This window comes from Euwallacea fornicatus, unplaced genomic scaffold (assembly GCF_040115645.1).
Source record: "Euwallacea fornicatus isolate EFF26 unplaced genomic scaffold, ASM4011564v1 scaffold_122, whole genome shotgun sequence".
Taxonomy (NCBI): Eukaryota; Metazoa; Arthropoda; class Insecta; order Coleoptera; family Curculionidae; genus Euwallacea; species Euwallacea fornicatus.
In genome coordinates, this window is record NW_027096090.1 from 1 (window position 1) to 18569 (window position 18569).

General features: G+C 45.3%; 1 long non-coding RNA gene across 1 annotated transcript; it reads right to left on the reverse strand.

Moving 5' to 3' along the window:
• Window positions 1–205: 205 nt before the first annotated feature.
• Window positions 206–809, reverse strand: LOC136350143 (uncharacterized). Its single transcript, XR_010734090.1, has 2 exons — window positions 510–809; window positions 206–469 (listed from the first exon to the last, which is right to left on the reverse strand). It is a non-coding gene; the product is annotated as an uncharacterized lncRNA (long non-coding RNA).
• Window positions 810–18569: the final 17760 nt, after the last annotated feature.

Genomic DNA, 18569 nt, shown 5'->3' on the forward strand with positions numbered 1-18569 from the left:
CTGAACTAACCTGAACTAACCTGAACTAACCTGAACTAACCTGAACTAACCTGAACTAACCTGAACTAACCTGAACTAACCTGAACTAACCTGAACTAACCTGAACTAACCTGAACTAACCTGAACTAACCTGAACTAACCTGAACTAACCTGAACTAACCTGAACTAACCTGAACTAACCTGAACTGAATGAACTAACCTGACTAACCTGAACTAACCTGAACTAACCTGAAATAACCTGAACTAACCTGAACTAACCTGAACTAACCTGAACTAACCTGAACTAACCTGAACTAACCTGAACTAACCTGAACTAACCTGAACTAACCTGAACTAACCTGAACTAACCTGAACTAACCTGAACTAACCTGAACTAACCTGAACTAACCTGAACTAACCTGAACTAACCTGAACTAACCTGAACTAACCTGAACTAACCTGAACTAACCTGAACTAACCTGAACTAAACCTGAACTAACCTGAACTAACCTGAACTAACCTGAACTAACTGAACTAACCTGAACTAACCTGAACTAACCTGAACTAACCTGAACTAACCTGAACTAACCTGAACTAACCTGAACTAACCTGAACTAACCTGAACTAACCTGAACTAACCTGAACTAACCTGAACTAACCTGAACTAACCTGAACTAACCTGAACTAACCTGAACTAACCTGAACTAACCTGAACTAACCTGAACTAACCTGAACTACCTGAACTAACCTGAACTAACCTGAACTAACCTGAACTAACCTGAACTAACCTGAACTAACCTGAACTAACCTGAACTAACCTGAACTAACCTGAACTAACCTGAACTAACCTGAACTAACCTGAACTAACCTGAACTAACCTGAACTAACCTGAACTAACCTGAACTAACCTGAACTAACCTGAACTAACCTGAACTAACCTGAACTAACCTGAACTAACCTGAACTAACCTGAACTAACCTGAACTAACCTGAACTAACCTGAACTAACCTGAACTAACCTGAACTAACCTGAACTAACCTGAACTAACCTGAACTAACCTGAACTAACCTGAACTAACCTGAACTAACCTGAACTAACCTGAACTAACCTGAACTAACCTGAACTAACCTGAACTAACCTGAACTAACCTGAACTAACCTGAACTAACCTGAACTAACCTGAACTAACTGAACTAACTGAACTAATGAACTAACTGAATAACCTGAACTATGAGTGAACTAACTGAACTAACCTGAACTAACCTGAACTAACCTGAACTAACCTGAACTAACCTGAACTAACCTGAACTAACCTGAACTAACCTGAACTAACCTGAACTAACCTGAACTAACCTGAACTAACCTGAACTAACCTGAACTAACCTGAACTAACCTGAACTAACCTGAACTAACCTGAACTAACCTGAACTAACCTGAACTAACCTGAACTAACCTGAACTAACCTGAACTAACCTGAACTAACCTGAACTAACCTGAACTAACCTGAACTAACCTGAACTAACCTGAACTAACCTGAACTAACCTGAACTAACCTGAACTAACCTGAACTAACCTGAACTAACCTGAACTAACCTGAACTAACCTGAACTAACCTGAACTAACCTGAACTAACCTGAACTAACCTGAACTAACCTGAACTAACCTGAACTAACCTGAACTAACCTGAACTAACCTGAACTAACCTGAACTAACCTGAACTAACCTGAACTAACCTGAACTAACCTGAACTAACCTGAACTAACCTGAACTAACCTGAACTAACCTGAACTAACCTGAACTAACCTGAACTAACCTGAACTAACCTGAACTAACCTGAACTAACCTGAACTAACCTGAACTAACCTGAACTAACCTGAACTAACCTGAACTAACCTGAACTAACCTGAACTAACCTGAACTAACCTGAACTAACCTGAACTAACCTGAACTAACCTGAACTAACCTGAACTAACCTGAACTAACCTGAACTAACCTGAACTAACCTGAACTAACCTGAACTAACCTGAACTAACCTGAACTAACCTGAACTAACCTGAACTAACCTGAACTAACCTGAACTAACCTGAACTAACCTGAACTAACCTGAACTAACCTGAACTAACCTGAACTAACCTGAACTAACCTGAACTAACCTGAACTAACCTGAACTAACCTGAACTAACCTGAACTAACCTGAACTAACCTGAACTAACCTGAACTAACCTGAACTAACCTGAACTAACCTGAACTAACCTGAACTAACCTGAACTAACCTGAACTAACCTGAACTAACCTGAACTAACCTGAACTAACCTGAACTAACCTGAACTAACCTGAACTAACCTGAACTAACCTGAACTAACCTGAACTAACCTGAACTAACCTGAACTAACCTGAACTAACCTGAACTAACCTGAACTAACCTGAACTAACCTGAACTAACCTGAACTAACCTGAACTAACCTGAACTAACCTGAACTAACCTGAACTAACCTGAACTAACCTGAACTAACCTGAACTAACCTGAACTAACCTGAACTAACCTGAACTAACCTGAACTAACCTGAACTAACCTGAACTAACCTGAACTAACCTGAACTAACCTGAACTAACCTGAACTAACCTGAACTAACCTGAACTAACCTGAACTAACCTGAACTAACCTGAACTAACCTGAACTAACCTGAACTAACCTGAACTAACCTGAACTAACCTGAACTAACCTGAACTAACCTGAACTAACCTGAACTAACCTGAACTAACCTGAACTAACCTGAACTAACCTGAACTAACCTGAACTAACCTGAACTAACCTGAACTAACCTGAACTAACCTGAACTAACCTGAACTAACCTGAACTAACCTGAACTAACCTGAACTAACCTGAACTAACCTGAACTAACCTGAACTAACCTGAACTAACCTGAACTAACCTGAACTAACCTGAACTAACCTGAACTAACCTGAACTAACCTGAACTAACCTGAACTAACCTGAACTAACCTGAACTAACCTGAACTAACCTGAACTAACCTGAACTAACCTGAACTAACCTGAACTAACCTGAACTAACCTGAACTAACCTGAACTAACCTGAACTAACCTGAACTAACCTGAACTAACCTGAACTAACCTGAACTAACCTGAACTAACCTGAACTAACCTGAACTAACCTGAACTAACCTGAACTAACCTGAACTAACCTGAACTAACCTGAACTAACCTGAACTAACCTGAACTAACCTGAACTAACCTGAACTAACCTGAACTAACCTGAACTAACCTGAACTAACCTGAACTAACCTGAACTAACCTGAACTAACCTGAACTAACCTGAACTAACCTGAACTAACCTGAACTAACCTGAACTAACCTGAACTAACCTGAACTAACCTGAACTAACCTGAACTAACCTGAACTAACCTGAACTAACCTGAACTAACCTGAACTAACCTGAACTAACCTGAACTAACCTGAACTAACCTGAACTAACCTGAACTAACCTGAACTAACCTGAACTAACCTGAACTAACCTGAACTAACCTGAACTAACCTGAACTAACCTGAACTAACCTGAACTAACCTGAACTAACCTGAACTAACCTGAACTAACCTGAACTAACCTGAACTAACCTGAACTAACCTGAACTAACCTGAACTAACCTGAACTAACCTGAACTAACCTGAACTAACCTGAACTAACCTGAACTAACCTGAACTAACCTGAACTAACCTGAACTAACCTGAACTAACCTGAACTAACCTGAACTAACCTGAACTAACCTGAACTAACCTGAACTAACCTGAACTAACCTGAACTAACCTGAACTAACCTGAACTAACCTGAACTAACCTGAACTAACCTGAACTAACCTGAACTAACCTGAACTAACCTGAACTAACCTGAACTAACCTGAACTAACCTGAACTAACCTGAACTAACCTGAACTAACCTGAACTAACCTGAACTAACCTGAACTAACCTGAACTAACCTGAACTAACCTGAACTAACCTGAACTAACCTGAACTAACCTGAACTAACCTGAACTAACCTGAACTAACCTGAACTAACCTGAACTAACCTGAACTAACCTGAACTAACCTGAACTAACCTGAACTAACCTGAACTAACCTGAACTAACCTGAACTAACCTGAACTAACCTGAACTAACCTGAACTAACCTGAACTAACCTGAACTAACCTGAACTAACCTGAACTAACCTGAACTAACCTGAACTAACCTGAACTAACCTGAACTAACCTGAACTAACCTGAACTAACCTGAACTAACCTGAACTAACCTGAACTAACCTGAACTAACCTGAACTAACCTGAACTAACCTGAACTAACCTGAACTAACCTGAACTAACCTGAACTAACCTGAACTAACCTGAACTAACCTGAACTAACCTGAACTAACCTGAACTAACCTGAACTAACCTGAACTAACCTGAACTAACCTGAACTAACCTGAACTAACCTGAACTAACCTGAACTAACCTGAACTAACCTGAACTAACCTGAACTAACCTGAACTAACCTGAACTAACCTGAACTAACCTGAACTAACCTGAACTAACCTGAACTAACCTGAACTAACCTGAACTAACCTGAACTAACCTGAACTAACCTGAACTAACCTGAACTAACCTGAACTAACCTGAACTAACCTGAACTAACCTGAACTAACCTGAACTAACCTGAACTAACCTGAACTAACCTGAACTAACCTGAACTAACCTGAACTAACCTGAACTAACCTGAACTAACCTGAACTAACCTGAACTAACCTGAACTAACCTGAACTAACCTGAACTAACCTGAACTAACCTGAACTAACCTGAACTAACCTGAACTAACCTGAACTAACCTGAACTAACCTGAACTAACCTGAACTAACCTGAACTAACCTGAACTAACCTGAACTAACCTGAACTAACCTGAACTAACCTGAACTAACCTGAACTAACCTGAACTAACCTGAACTAACCTGAACTAACCTGAACTAACCTGAACTAACCTGAACTAACCTGAACTAACCTGAACTAACCTGAACTAACCTGAACTAACCTGAACTAACCTGAACTAACCTGAACTAACCTGAACTAACCTGAACTAACCTGAACTAACCTGAACTAACCTGAACTAACCTGAACTAACCTAACCTGAACTAACCTGAACTAACCTGAACTAACCTGAACTAACCTGAACTAACCTGAACTAACCTGAACTAACCTGAACTAACCTGAACTAACCTGAACTAACCTGAACTAACCTGAACTAACCTGAACTAACCTGAACTAACCTGAACTAACCTGAACTAACCTGAACTAACCTGAACTAACCTGAACTAACCTGAACTAACCTGAACTAACCTGAACTAACCTGAACTAACCTGAACTAACCTGAACTAACCTGAACTAACCTGAACTAACCTGAACTAACCTGAACTAACCTGAACTAACCTGAACTAACCTGAACTAACCTGAACTAACCTGAACTAACCTGAACTAACCTGAACTAACCTGAACTAACCTGAACTAACCTGAACTAACCTGAACTAACCTGAACTAACCTGAACTAACCTGAACTAACCTGAACTAACCTGAACTAACCTGAACTAACCTGAACTAACCTGAACTAACCTGAACTAACCTGAACTAACCTGAACTAACCTGAACTAACCTGAACTAACCTGAACTAACCTGAACTAACCTGAACTAACCTGAACTAACCTGAACTAACCTGAACTAACCTGAACTAACCTGAACTAACCTGAACTAACCTGAACTAACCTGAACTAACCTGAACTAACCTGAACTAACCTGAACTAACCTGAACTAACCTGAACTAACCTGAACTAACCTGAACTAACCTGAACTAACCTGAACTAACCTGAACTAACCTGAACTAACCTGAACTAACCTGAACTAACCTGAACTAACCTGAACTAACCTGAACTAACCTGAACTAACCTGAACTAACCTGAACTAACCTGAACTAACCTGAACTAACCTGAACTAACCTGAACTAACCTGAACTAACCTGAACTAACCTGAACTAACCTGAACTAACCTGAACTAACCTGAACTAACCTGAACTAACCTGAACTAACCTGAACTAACCTGAACTAACCTGAACTAACCTGAACTAACCTGAACTAACCTGAACTAACCTGAACTAACCTGAACTAACCTGAACTAACCTGAACTAACCTGAACTAACCTGAACTAACCTGAACTAACCTGAACTAACCTGAACTAACCTGAACTAACCTGAACTAACCTGAACTAACCTGAACTAACCTGAACTAACCTGAACTAACCTGAACTAACCTGAACTAACCTGAACTAACCTGAACTAACCTGAACTAACCTGAACTAACCTGAACTAACCTGAACTAACCTGAACTAACCTGAACTAACCTGAACTAACCTGAACTAACCTGAACTAACCTGAACTAACCTGAACTAACCTGAACTAACCTGAACTAACCTGAACTAACCTGAACTAACCTGAACTAACCTGAACTAACCTGAACTAACCTGAACTAACCTGAACTAACCTGAACTAACCTGAACTAACCTGAACTAACCTGAACTAACCTGAACTAACCTGAACTAACCTGAACTAACCTGAACTAACCTGAACTAACCTGAACTAACCTGAACTAACCTGAACTAACCTGAACTAACCTGAACTAACCTGAACTAACCTGAACTAACCTGAACTAACCTGAACTAACCTGAACTAACCTGAACTAACCTGAACTAACCTGAACTAACCTGAACTAACCTGAACTAACCTGAACTAACCTGAACTAACCTGAACTAACCTGAACTAACCTGAACTAACCTGAACTAACCTGAACTAACCTGAACTAACCTGAACTAACCTGAACTAACCTGAACTAACCTGAACTAACCTGAACTAACCTGAACTAACCTGAACTAACCTGAACTAACCTGAACTAACCTGAACTAACCTGAACTAACCTGAACTAACCTGAACTAACCTGAACTAACCTGAACTAACCTGAACTAACCTGAACTAACCTGAACTAACCTGAACTAACCTGAACTAACCTGAACTAACCTGAACTAACCTGAACTAACCTGAACTAACCTGAACTAACCTGAACTAACCTGAACTAACCTGAACTAACCTGAACTAACCTGAACTAACCTGAACTAACCTGAACTAACCTGAACTAACCTGAACTAACCTGAACTAACCTGAACTAACCTGAACTAACCTGAACTAACCTGAACTAACCTGAACTAACCTGAACTAACCTGAACTAACCTGAACTAACCTGAACTAACCTGAACTAACCTGAACTAACCTGAACTAACCTGAACTAACCTGAACTAACCTGAACTAACCTGAACTAACCTGAACTAACCTGAACTAACCTGAACTAACCTGAACTAACCTGAACTAACCTGAACTAACCTGAACTAACCTGAACTAACCTGAACTAACCTGAACTAACCTGAACTAACCTGAACTAACCTGAACTAACCTGAACTAACCTGAACTAACCTGAACTAACCTGAACTAACCTGAACTAACCTGAACTAACCTGAACTAACCTGAACTAACCTGAACTAACCTGAACTAACCTGAACTAACCTGAACTAACCTGAACTAACCTGAACTAACCTGAACTAACCTGAACTAACCTGAACTAACCTGAACTAACCTGAACTAACCTGAACTAACCTGAACTAACCTGAACTAACCTGAACTAACCTGAACTAACCTGAACTAACCTGAACTAACCTGAACTAACCTGAACTAACCTGAACTAACCTGAACTAACCTGAACTAACCTGAACTAACCTGAACTAACCTGAACTAACCTGAACTAACCTGAACTAACCTGAACTAACCTGAACTAACCTGAACTAACCTGAACTAACCTGAACTAACCTGAACTAACCTGAACTAACCTGAACTAACCTGAACTAACCTGAACTAACCTGAACTAACCTGAACTAACCTGAACTAACCTGAACTAACCTGAACTAACCTGAACTAACCTGAACTAACCTGAACTAACCTGAACTAACCTGAACTAACCTGAACTAACCTGAACTAACCTGAACTAACCTGAACTAACCTGAACTAACCTGAACTAACCTGAACTAACCTGAACTAACCTGAACTAACCTGAACTAACCTGAACTAACCTGAACTAACCTGAACTAACCTGAACTAACCTGAACTAACCTGAACTAACCTGAACTAACCTGAACTAACCTGAACTAACCTGAACTAACCTGAACTAACCTGAACTAACCTGAACTAACCTGAACTAACCTGAACTAACCTGAACTAACCTGAACTAACCTGAACTAACCTGAACTAACCTGAACTAACCTGAACTAACCTGAACTAACCTGAACTAACCTGAACTAACCTGAACTAACCTGAACTAACCTGAACTAACCTGAACTAACCTGAACTAACCTGAACTAACCTGAACTAACCTGAACTAACCTGAACTAACCTGAACTAACCTGAACTAACCTGAACTAACCTGAACTAACCTGAACTAACCTGAACTAACCTGAACTAACCTGAACTAACCTGAACTAACCTGAACTAACCTGAACTAACCTGAACTAACCTGAACTAACCTGAACTAACCTGAACTAACCTGAACTAACCTGAACTAACCTGAACTAACCTGAACTAACCTGAACTAACCTGAACTAACCTGAACTAACCTGAACTAACCTGAACTAACCTGAACTAACCTGAACTAACCTGAACTAACCTGAACTAACCTGAACTAACCTGAACTAACCTGAACTAACCTGAACTAACCTGAACTAACCTGAACTAACCTGAACTAACCTGAACTAACCTGAACTAACCTGAACTAACCTGAACTAACCTGAACTAACCTGAACTAACCTGAACTAACCTGAACTAACCTGAACTAACCTGAACTAACCTGAACTAACCTGAACTAACCTGAACTAACCTGAACTAACCTGAACTAACCTGAACTAACCTGAACTAACCTGAACTAACCTGAACTAACCTGAACTAACCTGAACTAACCTGAACTAACCTGAACTAACCTGAACTAACCTGAACTAACCTGAACTAACCTGAACTAACCTGAACTAACCTGAACTAACCTGAACTAACCTGAACTAACCTGAACTAACCTGAACTAACCTGAACTAACCTGAACTAACCTGAACTAACCTGAACTAACCTGAACTAACCTGAACTAACCTGAACTAACCTGAACTAACCTGAACTAACCTGAACTAACCTGAACTAACCTGAACTAACCTGAACTAACCTGAACTAACCTGAACTAACCTGAACTAACCTGAACTAACCTGAACTAACCTGAACTAACCTGAACTAACCTGAACTAACCTGAACTAACCTGAACTAACCTGAACTAACCTGAACTAACCTGAACTAACCTGAACTAACCTGAACTAACCTGAACTAACCTGAACTAACCTGAACTAACCTGAACTAACCTGAACTAACCTGAACTAACCTGAACTAACCTGAACTAACCTGAACTAACCTGAACTAACCTGAACTAACCTGAACTAACCTGAACTAACCTGAACTAACCTGAACTAACCTGAACTAACCTGAACTAACCTGAACTAACCTGAACTAACCTGAACTAACCTGAACTAACCTGAACTAACCTGAACTAACCTGAACTAACCTGAACTAACCTGAACTAACCTGAACTAACCTGAACTAACCTGAACTAACCTGAACTAACCTGAACTAACCTGAACTAACCTGAACTAACCTGAACTAACCTGAACTAACCTGAACTAACCTGAACTAACCTGAACTAACCTGAACTAACCTGAACTAACCTGAACTAACCTGAACTAACCTGAACTAACCTGAACTAACCTGAACTAACCTGAACTAACCTGAACTAACCTGAACTAACCTGAACTAACCTGAACTAACCTGAACTAACCTGAACTAACCTGAACTAACCTGAACTAACCTGAACTAACCTGAACTAACCTGAACTAACCTGAACTAACCTGAACTAACCTGAACTAACCTGAACTAACCTGAACTAACCTGAACTAACCTGAACTAACCTGAACTAACCTGAACTAACCTGAACTAACCTGAACTAACCTGAACTAACCTGAACTAACCTGAACTAACCTGAACTAACCTGAACTAACCTGAACTAACCTGAACTAACCTGAACTAACCTGAACTAACCTGAACTAACCTGAACTAACCTGAACTAACCTGAACTAACCTGAACTAACCTGAACTAACCTGAACTAACCTGAACTAACCTGAACTAACCTGAACTAACCTGAACTAACCTGAACTAACCTGAACTAACCTGAACTAACCTGAACTAACCTGAACTAACCTGAACTAACCTGAACTAACCTGAACTAACCTGAACTAACCTGAACTAACCTGAACTAACCTGAACTAACCTGAACTAACCTGAACTAACCTGAACTAACCTGAACTAACCTGAACTAACCTGAACTAACCTGAACTAACCTGAACTAACCTGAACTAACCTGAACTAACCTGAACTAACCTGAACTAACCTGAACTAACCTGAACTAACCTGAACTAACCTGAACTAACCTGAACTAACCTGAACTAACCTGAACTAACCTGAACTAACCTGAACTAACCTGAACTAACCTGAACTAACCTGAACTAACCTGAACTAACCTGAACTAACCTGAACTAACCTGAACTAACCTGAACTAACCTGAACTAACCTGAACTAACCTGAACTAACCTGAACTAACCTGAACTAACCTGAACTAACCTGAACTAACCTGAACTAACCTGAACTAACCTGAACTAACCTGAACTAACCTGAACTAACCTGAACTAACCTGAACTAACCTGAACTAACCTGAACTAACCTGAACTAACCTGAACTAACCTGAACTAACCTGAACTAACCTGAACTAACCTGAACTAACCTGAACTAACCTGAACTAACCTGAACTAACCTGAACTAACCTGAACTAACCTGAACTAACCTGAACTAACCTGAACTAACCTGAACTAACCTGAACTAACCTGAACTAACCTGAACTAACCTGAACTAACCTGAACTAACCTGAACTAACCTGAACTAACCTGAACTAACCTGAACTAACCTGAACTAACCTGAACTAACCTGAACTAACCTGAACTAACCTGAACTAACCTGAACTAACCTGAACTAACCTTTTTTTTTTTTTTTTTTTTTTTTTTTTTTTTTTTTTTTTTTTTTTTTTTTTTTTTTTTTTTTTTATAGAGGTTAGGGGAATCTGCCAACAGACATCGGGGGCCTGGCTCATAGCGATCTTATTCGCCCCCTTTGTGTCGGGTTAGTGTCTCCGATCGGGAGAGCACCGACCGACTAAACCCCCTGTCCTCTCTTCACCCCTAAGTGTGTTCCCCCCCGGCTCGGTTCATCACCATTCCTACGGGGGGGGAGGTGGCATGCGCAGCGACTACCTCCACCATCCTCATGGAGGTAGGGTTCCCTCAGTCCTCCTGATCACTGTCCGCCTCAGCAAGTCCGCGGACAGTCCTACCAGCTCTCCTCAAGTTTTCACTTACTCTCTTTGCTTCCATGATCTTACCTATCATAGAAGCAAAGGCGTCCCACTTTCTCTCGCTCTCGACAATCTCTCTACCGATAGAGTTTCGATCCAGGGTGAGTCCGCCCACCCTGGCTTCCGCTCTATCGGCTTCCCAATGCTGACACTCCCAGAGCGTGTGCTCCGGCGTGTCAGCCACACCGGTTGTTTCGTCCCCGCAGAACCAGCAGTGGTCGCTGCGCTCCGCCCCTATGCGTCGCAGATACTTCCCGAACACGCCGTGCCCGGTGAACATCTGCGACAGGGAAAAACTGGGCTTCGCCCATGCGCACTCGTACCACTGCCTTATGCTAGGCACGAACACCTTCATCCATCCTCCGTACTCGTTCCATTCCCTTTCCCATTCCTGAATTACCCATTCCGACACCTCATTTTTGTGCTCTCTCCCACGTTCCCACAGCATTCGTCTCTCCTGCACTCTTATTCTTACAGGAGGGATCTTGGCCAGTGCCAGCACCGCTTCGCCCGGAGCCGTCCGGTAGGCGCACGCCACCCTGAGCGCGAGTCGACGATTGGCTCGCTCCAGTATGCCGTGGTACCTCCGGTACGCCAACTCCGATTGCCAAATCGGAGCCGCGTAGAGCAGGGCTGACGACGCCGCCATGACCATCACCCTCCTCCGTTCGTAACTCAGGCCGTTTGCTCTCGGGAGGATCCCTTCCAATTTCTGGACGATCCTTCCTACCTTTTCGGCTGTTCGCCGGGCGTGTTCGCCGAAGCGGGCATTCCTGCCGAACCACACCCCGAGATACTTCAAATGCTCGACCGTCTCGTAACTTCTTCCATCCATCGCTATTGACAGACTCGTCAGCTTGCGCCTTCCGGCCAGGATCACCATTTCCGTCTTTTCGACGGCCATGCTGAGCCCCTTCCTGCTGAAAGTTTCGGCGACCAGTTGCATGGCCCGCCTGACTCTCGTCTCCAGGATTTCCCCGTTCTTTGCCTCCACCACCAACGCGAGGTCATCCGCGTACGCCACCGGAGTGACGCCCTTTGGATAACCCATCGTCAGCAGCTCGTCGTAGAACAGGTTCCACAAGACGGGACCCAGAACGGACCCCTGAGGAACCCCACACGTCAACTCTCGAACTTCCCCGTTTGGCAACGTCAAAAAACGATTTTGCAGGTATGATTGGATCACTCCAATCAGATACCTGCTCACCCGGGACCTCCTCATCGTTTCGACGATGAGATCCCACGGGGCCGCGTTAAAAGCGTTACGAACATCAATTGTCACCATAACGGAAAAGCCCGCGTGAGCGTAGCTCTTCCCCCTGATCCCCTCAACGATCCGCATGACGGCGCCCATGGCGTCCATGGTACACCTGCCCTTCATGAACCCAAACTGCCGCTCACTTATCATACTCAGTTCGTTTGCTTCGTCCAGTAGTCTGGTCTTGATCACTTTCTCTACCACTTTCCCGAGTCCGTCGATGAGACAGATGGGCCGGTAGGAGGTCTCGGCGTTCGGATTTCCCTTCGGTTTCTCCACCAAGGCTAATCGGGCTCTCTTCCAGATTTCCGGGAAACTTCCCGAGGTCAAGATGCGCGATGCGCAATCGGCCATACCCTGGGGCGATGCCCCAAGATACAGCTTCAAGACCTCGTTCGGAATCCCGTCCATCCCCGGGGCCTTACGGCTCCTGAGAGTACCGACCGCCCGGCGAATCTCCTCAGTTGAGACCCGTACCACATGAGTTTCCCCCGTTTCCCCGGTATCCCAAATGACCCTCTCCTTCGTCGGAAACAGTTCGTCCACCTTCCGAAGCATTTCTGCTTCTGGGAGGTGGCTTCTTTTCAAGTGACCAAGTTTCCCGGCTACGATCTTGTAACCGAGTCCCCAGATGTCCCTTTCTAGCTCGTCACAGAGCCCCTTCCACGACTCTCCCTTGGCCTTCCTAATGGATGCCTTCAAGACCTTTCTTGCCTCGCGCAGGGACGACTGAAGGTCGTCCAGTCCTCGCGGTTCCCGCCGGACTCTCTCTCTCATCACCCGTCTCCGGGCCCTGACGCATTCTCTCCTTTTCTCCGCGATCTCTTCATTCCACCAGTACACGGCCTTCCGACCTCTACCAGAACCCTTCTTGCGGAGGCACTGGTTGCAGGCGTGAGTGATGTCCCTCACTATTAGTTCGGGATCATCCGCCACGCCCACATTCTGGTCTTGGGCCACGAACTGCCTCAGTTTCTCCAATCCGCGGCTATCCACTACCCATCCACTCGTCACCCTCTCCGACTTTGCCCCTTGTGCGTGTCCCTCCCCGCCGATGGAGAAAGACACGTACCGGTGCCCGCTTCCGCTCTCCGTCTCGCATTCAACTTTCCAGTCTCTCACCATTCTAAACGCAATCGCTCCCGCCATAGTAATGTCGATCAGCGACCTTCCGTTTCTGTTTCCGAACGTCCACTCCCCCCCTCGATTGAGAGGAGTGAACTCTCCCGCGTCCAGGAAATCCTCCAAGGCAAGACCGTAGGCGTTTCGCGCGACAGAGCCAAAACGCCCACACTTTGCATTTAGGTCCCCAGCGATGAGGACCCTCCTGCCGTTCAATCCCCTCACGTACCCCTCTAACCGAGCGAGGAACGCCTCGAATTCGGCCGTCCTCTTGTTCGGAGAGAAGTACGCTGAGATCAGCGTGATACGCTCCAACCCTACCGCCACGAATCCCCGATCCCTGTGGATGGACTTTACCTTCACGTGGTCGGCTAACCACACGAAGGCGTCGTCGCACCTGTCTCGGATCTCATTCCCTTTCGTTTGGTTCGGCTCTTGACCCAGAACAACGTCGATGCCTCGTTCCTTGACCACCTGGCTCAGTAGATCGGTTGCCAACCGCTTCCTGTCCAGGTTGATCTGGAGGCACCTGAGGTCCCCGATTGCCAATTCTTTGACCACATTCACTCTCCCTCGCTCACGCTACTTGAGGATCACTTACCCCGTTTCCTCCTCTCCTCCTCCAGCAGGAGAGGGCTGCGTCCCCTCCTGCCTCCTGTCGATGGTATCGGACACCACCCCCACCACTTCTCCGCGCAAATCACTCACCCTCGGCACTCCGCGCGCTGCTACTCCGCCCTGTTGCGGGACCTCCCGAGCATCCTTCTCCCCCGAGTTCGGAGGGGATTCTCGGGTCATCCCGCCCCCATCCCCTAGGTCCTTCTCTCCCTCCCCCTCTTTAGGGGGGGAGGGAGAGCGTTCCTTCCGTGGTCTCTTGCCCCTCTTTCTGGAGGGTTTTGGTTTCCCCTCGGTGACATCCCCCTGTTCGAGTGTCGTGGTGGGTGTCGGCTTGGCAGCACCCTCCACCCTCTTTTCCCGCCCCCCGCATTCTGGACTCCCCGCACTGTGGCCCTCCGCGCCACAGAGGGGACAAAACCGGGGATACTTGCAATCCGCGGCCCTGTGCCCCTCCCTGGCACATCGAGCGCACAGTTTGGCCCTGTCCACCCCCGTACATCCCCCCGCCCTGTGGCCTATCTCCCAACATCGGAAGCACCTGCCGGAGTCTTTCAACTCCCGCAGGCGGCACCTCCCGATGCCCACCCTGAGGTCGGCGATCCCCCGCACCCTCGCCGCCTCCAACTCCCCCACCACGCGGATCGTGGCAGTTTGGCAACTGCCGAAGCTCTCCCTGAGGCCCACCAGTTTTACCTGGTCCGTCCTCAGAGCGGCCGCAACGGCAACCGCCTCCACCACGTCCACGTCCCTCGCCAGGGCGTCCAAGCCGGTGACCCGGAACGTCACAGATCTCGACCCTTGCCCCGTGCGTACCCTCTCAGCCCCCAGACCCTTGCCCAGGATGGCCTTGAGCTCCTCGCTCTCCTTCGCCCCCCCCTTGGGGAGACCTGAACTAACCTGAACTAACCTGAACTAACCTGAACTAACCTGAACTAACCTGAACTAACCTGAACTAACCTGAACTAACCTGAACTAACCTGAACTAACCTGAACTAACCTGAACTAACCTTTTTTTTTTTTTTTTTTTTTTTTTTTTTTTTTTTTTTTTTTTTTTTTTATAGAGGTTAGGGGAATCTGCCAACAGACATCGGGGGCCTGGCTCATAGCGATCTTATTCGCCCCCTTTGTGTCGGGTTAGTGTCTCCGATCGGGAGAGCACCTACCGACTAAACCCCCTGTCCTCTCTTCACCCCTAAGTGTGTTCCCCCCCGGCTCGGTTCATCACCATTCCTACGGGGGGGGAGGTGGCATTCTCGACGACTACCTCCGCCATCCTCGTGGAGGTAGGGTTCCCTCAATCCTAATCGCTGTCCGCCTCCGCAAGTCCACGTACAGTCCTACCAGCTCTCCTCAAGTTTTCACTTACTCTCTTTGCATCCATGATCTTACCTATCATGAAAGCAAAGGCGTCCCACTTTCTCTCGCTCTCGACAATCTCTCTACCGATAGAGTTTCGATCCAGGGTGAGTCCACTCACCCTGGCTTCCGCTCTGTCGGCTTCCCAATGCTGACACTCCCAGAGCGTGTGCTCCGGCGTGTCGGCCACACCGGTTGTTTCGTTCCCGCAGAACCAGCAGTGGTCGCTGCGCTCCGCCCCTATGCGTCGCAGATACTTCCCGAACACGCCGTGCCCGGTGAACATCTGCGACAGGGAAAAACTGGGCTTCGCCCATGCGCACTCGTACCACTGCCTTATGCTAGGCACGAACACCTTCATCCATCCTCCGTACTCGTTCCATTCCCTTTCCCATTCCTGAATTACCCATTCCGACACCTCATTTTTGTGCTCTCTCCCACGTTCCCACAGCATTCGTCTCTCCTGCACTCTTATTCTTACGGGAGGGATCTTGGCCAGTGCCAGCACCGCTTCGCCCGGAGCCGTCCGGTAGGCGCACGCCACCCTGAGCGCGAGTCGAACCTGAACTAACCTGAACTAACCTGAACTAACCTGAACTAACCTGAACTAACCTGAACTAACCTGAACTAACCTGAACTAACCTGAACTAACCTGAACTAACCTGAACTAACCTGAACTAACCTGAACTAACCTGAACTAACCTGAACTAACCTGAACTAACCTGAACTAACCTGAACTAACCTGAACTAACCTGAACTAACCTGAACTAACCTGAACTAACCTGAACTAACCTGAACTAACCTGAACTAACCTGAACTAACCTGAACTAACCTGAACTAACCTGAACTAACCTGAACTAACCTGAACTAACCTGAACTAACCTGAACTAACCTGAACTAACCTGAACTAACCTGAACTAACCTGAACTAACCTGAACTAACCTGAACTAACCTGAACTAACCTGAACTAACCTGAACTAACCTGAACTAACCTGAACTAACCTGAACTAACCTGAACTAACCTGAACTAACCTGAACTAACCTGAACTAACCTGAACTAACCTGAACTAACCTGAACTAACCTGAACTAACCTGAACTAACCTGAACTAACCTGAACTAACCTGAACTAACCTGAACTAACCTGAACTAACCTGAACTAACCTGAACTAACCTGAACTAACCTGAACTAACCTGAACTAACCTGAACTAACCTGAACTAACCTGAACTAACCTTTTTTTTTTTTTTTTTTTTTTTTTTTTTTTTTTGTAGAGGAGGGAAACCTTCATAGGTACCCGGTCTGTTGGTCTGTCGACCGGGTTATGTGGGATTCACCCCCCCGCAAGGGGAGGTGCCTACCCACTAAAACCCTCCTCTCTTCACCCTGATCCCCCCCGGAACCGCCGTTAGGCATTACTTCAGGGGGGTGGTGGTATTGGTGGTATTCTCTCATACTCCGCCTCCTCCTCCTGGAGGTGGCGAAGCTACCCTCCTCATTTTCTCCGCCCTCCTGGCCCTTTCCAACGCCTCCCGAAACACTTCACACTTCCCAGATCCCGTCCTATGTCCGCTCCTGCCACAGTTAACGCACCTTTCCTCTTCCCCGCACACTCGCCCCACATGTCCTTCCTCCCCGCACCTGTAGCAGCACCTCCTCCTATCCTCTCCCTGGCAACCTTCCTCATCATGGTCCATTCCCCAGCACTTCCGACACTTCTGAACTTCCAATTTTCTCTCCATCCTACACACTGTCAGTCCCACTCTCAGGTTTGGTTCCCTTAAGAGTTCTCTTCCCCATTTTTCCTCTGCCGTCACTGTGACAGCCTGTGTATCTCTCCAATTCCCTCGCATGTTTCCCACACTGACTCCCCCCTCACTCATTTCTGGTAACCTATCCTTTATCGCCCTAAGCACTTCCTCCCTCGTCGCCGTTAAGTCCATCCCCCTCACATGTATTACCGTTCTTTGTGTTCCCGGTCCCATCATTCTTACCCTGGTCATCACCATTTCCTCTTGCACCATCCTTTTTATTTCCTTGGCCTTCCCTTCCTGGGTTCCCATCGTCACCAAAATACTTCCCTCCTTTGTAGTTCTTATTCCCCTCACTTGCTCCTGTGCCCCCTTCTTCATAATTGTTTCTTTTATTTTGTCCACTATTTCTTCAACCTTTTCTCCTTGCTTCTTACCTACGATCAAGGCATATGTTTTCTTACCCTTAACTTCCGTTTCCTTTGTTGTCTCTGTTTTTGTATATATTATTATTTTTGTTTCTGTTTCGTGATATATACTTTCTACCATTTTCCTAAATCTTTCCGTTGATATTCCCTCCAGTTCATGCATTTCAACCCATTCATCCTTTTCTGTTTCTTCCTTTAAATCTTTAATCCTATCGAACAAATCCATCTCACTCCCATTGTACACCAATTTAATTACTTTCTTGCAGATTGGCTTCACCACCCCTTTAGTTCTTATTTTATTTTCTTGTTCAATAATCCCTATATCTTCTTCAATTTCTCTAAGTTCTGGATATATCGCGTTGAATTTTTTCTGTATACCATTACCCCTGTTGTTTTCTTTTGGTCCCATTATTACTACTTTTGTATTATTATTTATTTGTTCCAATGGA